The sequence below is a fragment of the Phoenix dactylifera genome, chromosome 4 (genome assembly GCF_051530095.1).
Source record: "Phoenix dactylifera cultivar Ajwa chromosome 4, Ajwa_hap1_PhDact_Kaust_v1.1, whole genome shotgun sequence".
Taxonomy (NCBI): Eukaryota; Viridiplantae; Streptophyta; class Magnoliopsida; order Arecales; family Arecaceae; genus Phoenix; species Phoenix dactylifera.
The window spans coordinates 2,646,694-2,653,837 of record NC_143193.1 but is presented as its reverse complement, the minus strand read 5'-3'; the positions used below and the strand labels follow the sequence as shown (position 1 = coordinate 2,653,837).

Here is a 7,144-nt window from a genome sequence, read left to right as displayed (position 1 = left end):
TCCACATATACTTTCAACAATAGTTTGTGCTTTTCCTATATTGGCTTTGCTTAATTCCATGGCTTCAACCTTCCTAGTCAGATTAGCAATTTTTACATTGACATCATTATCATCTTTAATAAGATATATTCCTCCTTTTGCATTAGATGCTATTTTTGATTTTCCATTTTTATCTGTTGTATCCCAAGCTTGTGCATTTTCTGCTAAAAGATCAAAATAATCCCAAGCTTCATTTGGTTCCTTACTCATGAATTCACCATTACACATCATTTCTACAAATTGTCTCATATTGGAGGACAAACCATCATAAAAGAAACTAATGACCCTCCAAATTTCATATCCATGATGTGGGCAAGCAAGGAGAAGGTCCTTAAATCTTTCCCAACACTGAAAAAATGTTTCTCCATCTTTTTGTGCAAAGTTCATGATATTTCTTCTAAGTGTGTTTGTTTTATGTGTTGGGAAGAATTTCTTTAAAAATTCTCTTATCATTTCTTGCCAGGTAGCTATGGTCCTAGGCCTTAAGGAGTGTAACCATGACTTAGCTTTTTCCTTTAAAGAAAAAGGAAATAACTTAAGCTTAACTACCTCTTCACTGACATCATTGAAATGAAGTGTTGAACATACTTCATCAAATTCTTTCAGATGCAAATAGGGACTTTCAGAATCAAGTCCGTGAAACTTTGGAAGTAATTGGATTATTCCTGGTTTCATGTCAAAAGCTCCCGCAGCAGTAGGAATAACCATACAGGATGGGGTACTGGTCCTAGTGGGTTGTAGATAATCACGAAGCGTTCTAATAGGTAAGTCATCTTGAAATTCATTATCTCCCTGATTACTACCATTATCTTCCATTTGATTATTTGAATTTTGAACAATTAAATTTTTATCTTTTGATTCAACTCGAAATAATCTATTCGTTTTATCTCTTTGCCACAACCGCATATACTAAGTTTTTTATTATTTTTTATTTTATTTTATTATTTTTTATTTTTATTTTTAATATTATTATTTTTTTTTTACACAAACACCCTAATACAGCAAAACAAAAGTTTAATTAAAACATGCATCACCCAACAATTTCTAAGGTTTTCCTAAAAATTCTAGACAGCTCCTAACTGGGTTGAAGAGTACACTTAAGCCTCCAATCCGGTCTAATAACCTAGTCGACCAGGTAAGCTCCCAGGTAAGTGGAGGGGTCACGATGCATGTAGCAAAGGTCCCACTTAAAACCCACTTTCCTCGAACAGAAACTGTCTCCCTTTAATTACTTAGAGGGACAAAGCTTGCCTAGACATCGACCGGGGTCATAGAGCGAAATTGGTGCAACTTTCAGTGGTCTTCGTCCTATTGAGCTCGATTATCCTTAGGGGCCAACGTCTAGTTGATTTTAATTAGGCTTAGGATATTTATGCACTTGGATGATTTTTGGGCTAAGGACGAGTGATGAAATCCCGACCTTATCTTGTTAATGGGTTCAGCCCTTAGATTATTTTATGCAAATGCTTTATACTATATGCAACAATCAAGAAGATTTTTATCATTTCATGTCATGTCATTAAATTGCAGTTGAATAGTTGATCAAGCAAACTAGCTAATTTTTTTCTTTTAATTTATTTATTATTTTTATTATTTTATTATTTTAATTAATAATAATTTTTTTAATTTTTTTAAAACAAGAGTAAAATTCTAATCTAGGAAAAATAGGACTAGTATGAGCAAAACAGAAAAATTAATTTAAATACTCACAACCGGAGTTCGTTCACTCCGGAAATCCAAAAAAATGTGATCTTGATCTTCCTCGTTACTGGTCCTGCTTTGTGTCGCCCTTGAATCTGAAAAGATTTGAAATTTCAGCTATGTTAAAAATAAAGAAAAATTGAAGAACTAGAAATTAAATATTTGAAATTTTTAGTCTTGTTCTCGTTCGCACGTTGCAAATCCCCGGCAACGGCGCCAAAAACTTGCTACGATTTTAATCTTGCTCTTTTAAAAAGGGAAATTAAACGTAGGATACCCCAAGTATAGGGTGTAGCAAAGTAATATTCTCGGTGAGTCCGAGATCGAATCCACAGAAATTTGACTGTGAACAAAAACTAAAGGCTAAATAATATTCGAATTGACAAAATATAACTAAGGCATCAGGAATCAACCTAGCACTTCATCATGTTTTTCCCAAAATCATCTATTATCTTAGTTAAATAGATTTAGTTTTATGGGCAGCATTACAGTAATTCTATTTTAAACTACAGGGATTTCTAAGCATCTGTTATACCCGGGGGAAATAACAAATCAAAAAAAATATATAAGTTTGAAATAATTTCTATAAATTTCCTGCACCATAAAATAAACATTAAAATCCCATTGATGATTAAATGGAATACATGAAGAAAATGCTAGGCTTTTCCCTAGCCTTAGCTAGAGAAGATTTAGCTACTCATATGAAATGGGAACATTTTATAAAAGGGATTAGCATAGAATAAATAAAATAACATAAACCCCTTTTTTTATCTTTCTTCTATTAGGAAAACAGAGTGCTCTGTTTCTCCCGTGGCCTCTCCTCCTTCGTCGCACGGCTAAGAGGAAAGATCGGAAGAGGGAACTTCCTGGTTCCCTTGGCCTCTAGCTGTCCTCTTCTCCTCTCTCCCGTCGGCGGCCTAGATTGGAAGAGAAGATCCTCCGGATGGCTCTCCCGATGATGCCTTCTCCCTTCGTGGCCCGGCTGGATGGATCCGTCGCGGCTGCCTTCTCCCTTCGTGGCCCGGCTGGATGGATCCGTCGCGGCTGCCTTCTCTCGGACCGCTCTGTGACCTCCCCTCTCCTCCACCGGATGATTCTCTTGCTCCTCTCTCTTGGGTTCCTTTTATAGACACCTTCACTGGATGGGGAAGCTGGAACGCTGCTGGGACGATTCGAATGGGTGGGGAGCGTTGAACATGGAAGCGACACAGGCAGATGGCTTGCGGACGGTTTGGTTTCGTTTCTTGGCGGATGGGATGCCATGATGCTTGGATGAGAAGCTTGGAACGCAGCTGAAACGCATGGAATACGTGGGGGCAATGCGGATGAGCTGGGAAGAAACGCTCGGAGATGACGAACGTTTAGAAGTTGCTCACGGACGGTTCTCTGTTGCTTGTAATCCAAAAGAGCTTGGGGAGTTGTTTCACGGATGAAAGCCGGTTTGGCTTTTGGATTTCCCTCGCTGCCGTTGGGAGCCACGGACGGTTGAAATATGCTGGGACGTTGCAGACGTTTGGGAAGCTCCAGATGTTGACGTTGGGAAGTTAAGAAGACTCGGCTTGGGACTCTTCTCCTCCGATGGCTGCTGGCCTCCTCCCTTTCCGTTGCACGCCCATGCTTGGATGAGCCTTTTAAGCTGCAGCATGCAGTAGCTCATCTTCATTTCTTGAGGAGATGCATAAAATCTATAACCTCTGGAACCAATGAAAACCACGAAACGTTGGAACCATTCCAAAACAATGGAGAACAGTCATCCAAGTAAGTTCAGCTTTGTCAATGTCAGAGATGAATACGGAAGGACCTTTTCTTCGGCCAACTGCGAGATATGATTCATGTTAGGTGCCTGCTTCCCTACGTGCATAAATTCTAGTGAACACCTTTAGTTCCTAAAAAGTAAAATCAGAGGGATAATAGCATCCAACGCTGATCGAAGTCTAGCTAACAGCTTGAAGAAAAAGATGGCTTCAGGCTGCCAGGCATTGGGCTCAAATCCAGAGTTCTTGGATTAATTTCACTCAAACACAAATAAAACATTAATTAATTAATTTTATTAATAAAAATTAACTATAATACTAATTAAGATAATATAAAAATTATACTTTTGTACTCTCATCACCAGGTTTTTTAGAAAATTCTTCCAAGTCCTATAACTCGGATCTTAGAATCGCAGGAGTTGCCATGCCTGGCCTTTAGGTTCTTAAAGGCATCGGGGTCGGGCCTTAGCCCTTCAAGTAAGACCGGGCTAGGTCTGTTCGTGCCGCTATACGGGGAGTCTAGTAGGGTTTCCGAACTCGACTCCCGGGTCCTTCGTAGGGAGCGCGGGCTAATAGTCGAATTATCGCCGAAGGTTTTCATAGTTATCGTTCTCGGGCTTTGCCGAAGTTTCGGTGAGCAAGGCTAGGGTCTTTAAAGATTGCCTTGGTATCTGTGTTCGGCTGATACACTCGCGGCCGAAGTCACTTTCTCAGCTAGACATCGGAGTCTAGGTATGGGGGCCGGGTTGGGCCCTAATTTGTGAAAACTTGTACGAGTTGTGGAGATTTGACGAGCGGAGCATGCATAATGTCATCAGGAGATCGGTCTTAAGCCGACCCATTGGAGTAGCCCGACTTTGGGCGAAATAAGTCCCCAACGTTAGATGAGACTCTGCTTAGCAATATGTAGATAAAATTTGACAAGGAGGGCATCGAGTTAGATGTACCTCTCGCATTCTCAGAGTTGTGCTCCACATGGCGGAGTAGGGTGCTTCCCTTCCTCGTCGACTTCCGGAGTCATTTTTGACTTGTGAGGGCTCGGGCTTCTCACGGACCCGACGACACCCGCCGAAGTTGAGAGGACCTGGGGAGGCTTTATTGATTTGTAGCTCTTTTCGAGGTCAAGGGAGCTTGAGACCCTATGGTCGGACCTCGGGGCGCCCCAACCTTGGTCGAGGGATCTTACGTCAGGTCGGCGGGTCTGAGGACGCTTTGCTGACCTGCAGTGCATCCCGAGGTCGAGGGAGTTTGGGACTCCACGGTCGACCCTCGGGGCATCCCGACCTTAGTCGAGGGATCGTTCGTCAAGTCGATGGGTCTGGGCACGCGCTATCGACCTACGACGCTTCCCGAGGTCGAGGGAGTTTGGGACTCTACGGTCGACCCTCGGGGCATCCCGACCTTAGTCGAGGGATCGTTCGTCAGGTCGATGGGTCTGGGCACGCGCTATCAACCTGCGACGCTTTCCGAGGTCGAGGGAGTTTGGGACTCTACGGTCGACCCTCGGGGCATCCCGACCTTAGTCGAGGGATCGTTCGTCAGGTCGATGGGTCTGGGCACGCGCTATCGACCTGCGGCGCTTCCCGAGGTCGAGGGAGTTTGGGACTCTACGGTCGACCCTCGGGGCATCCCGACCTTAGTCGAGGGATCGTTCGTCAGGTCGATGGGTCTGGGCACGCGCTATAGACCTGCGACGCTTCCCGAGGTCGAGGGAGTTTGGGACTCTACGGTCGACCCTCGGGGCATCCCGACCTTAGTCGAGGGATCGTTCGTCAGGTCGATGGGTCTGGGCACGCGCTATCGACCTGCGACGCTTCCCGAGGTCGAGGGAGTTTGGGACTCTACGGTCGACCCTCGGGGCATCCCGACCTTAGTCGAGGGATCGTTCGTCAGGTCGATGGGTCTGGGCACGCGCTATCGACCTGCGGCGCTTCCCGAGGTCGAGGGAGTTTGGGACTCTACGGTCGACCCTTGGGGCATCCCGACCTTAGTCGAGGGATCGTTCATCAGGTCGATGGGTCTGGGCACGCGCTATCGACCTGCGACGCTTCCCGAGGTCGAGGGAGTTTGGGACTCTACGGTCGACCCTCGGGGCATCCCGACCTTAGTCGAGGGATCGTTCGTCAGGTCGATGGGTCTGGGCACGCGCTATCGACCTGCGACGCTTCCCGAGGTCGAGGGAGTTTGGGACTCTACGATCGACCCTCGGGGCATCCCGACCTTAGTCGAGGGAATCTTGCGCCAAGTCGATGTTCCATCGTCCTGCGATACTTCCCGAGGTCGAGGGAGTTTGGGACTCTACGGTCGAACCTCGAGGCATCCCGATTTTGGTCGGGGGATCTGGGGATCACAGACGACCCAACATTAGAAGAGAATTATGATTATCAAAATGGGAGAATTATTTGCAGAAAAGAGGCTGAGTCTATTGCCCTGATTGTTTTGAACCCCTCGGAGTTTCACTGGTAGTACATTCGTAGATTCTCGGAGTTCCAGCTTCGCGGGATCAGGGTCCCCTCTAGGGACTTCAATTTGTATGCTCCGGGTCGTTGTACTCGGACGATTTGATATGGCCCTTCCCAATTCGGGGCGAGCTTTTCTTGCTCGGTCGGTTGAGAAGCCTCGACTCTCCTGAGGACGAGGTCCCCTACTTTGAAGAGCTTGGGCTTGACTCTGGAGTTGTAGTATTGGGCCATTTTCTGCTGGTATCTTGCCATACGGACCCGGGCGACCTCTCGTGTCTCTTCGACGAGGTCCAAGTTGCTCCTGAGCTGGGAGGAATTGGTGTCGGGGTCGTAATGCTCCACCCTTGGGGAAGGAAGGCCGATCTCTAGCGGGATGACGGCTTCAGTGCCGTATGCTAGGTTGAAGGGGGTCTTTCCCGTGGGCAGTCGGAAAGTAGTCCGATACGCCCAGAGGACGTTATACAAGTCCTCGACCCACTGTCCTTTGGACCGATCGAGCCTAGCCTTGAGTCCCTGCAAAATAGTACGGTTAGTTACCTCAGTCTCCCCGTTTGCCTGGGGATGGGCAACCGAGGTAAAACGGTGATCAATGCCGAGCTCAGAACAAAATTTCCTGAAATGGACATTGTCAAACTGCCGATCATTGTCGGATATAAGGATACGAGGTAGCCCGAATCTGCAAATTATGGACTTCCACACGAAGTCCCGCATCTTTTGTTCGGTGATCCGGGCTACAGGTTCGGCTTCAACCCATTTGGTGAAGTAGTCGATGGAGACGACCAGGAACTTTCTCTGTCCGGTGGCCAGGGGAAAGGGCCCCAGGATGTCGATCCCCCATTGGGCAAACGGCCAGGGGGCGATGATGGAGGTCAGCAGGGCCGAAGGTCGGCGCTGGATATTAGCGTTCCGTTGACATCGGTCGCACTTGCGGACGAAATCTGTTGCATCCCTCTGGAGTGTGGGCCAGTAATATCCTTGCCGCAGGATCTTATGGGCCAGTGCCCGACCCCCCAGGTGATTTCCGCAGATTCCTTCATGGACCTCTCGGAGAGCGTAGTCCGCCTCGGAGGGGCGGGGGCATCTGAGCAGGGGAGAAGTAAATGATCGACGATAAAGTCTATTCTCGTACAAGACATACCGGGGGGCTTGGCGCTTGATTCGGCGAGCTTCTGTCCCGTCATGAGGTAG

At 46.7% G+C, this 7,144-nt stretch overlaps 1 non-coding gene across 1 annotated transcript; it reads left to right on the top strand.

Moving 5' to 3' along the window:
• Positions 1–337: 337 nt before the first annotated feature.
• LOC149753598 (small nucleolar RNA R71) lies at positions 338–444 on the top strand. The gene has a single exon (XR_016409285.1). It is a non-coding gene; the product is annotated as a small nucleolar RNA R71 (small nucleolar RNA).
• Positions 445–7,144: the final 6,700 nt, after the last annotated feature.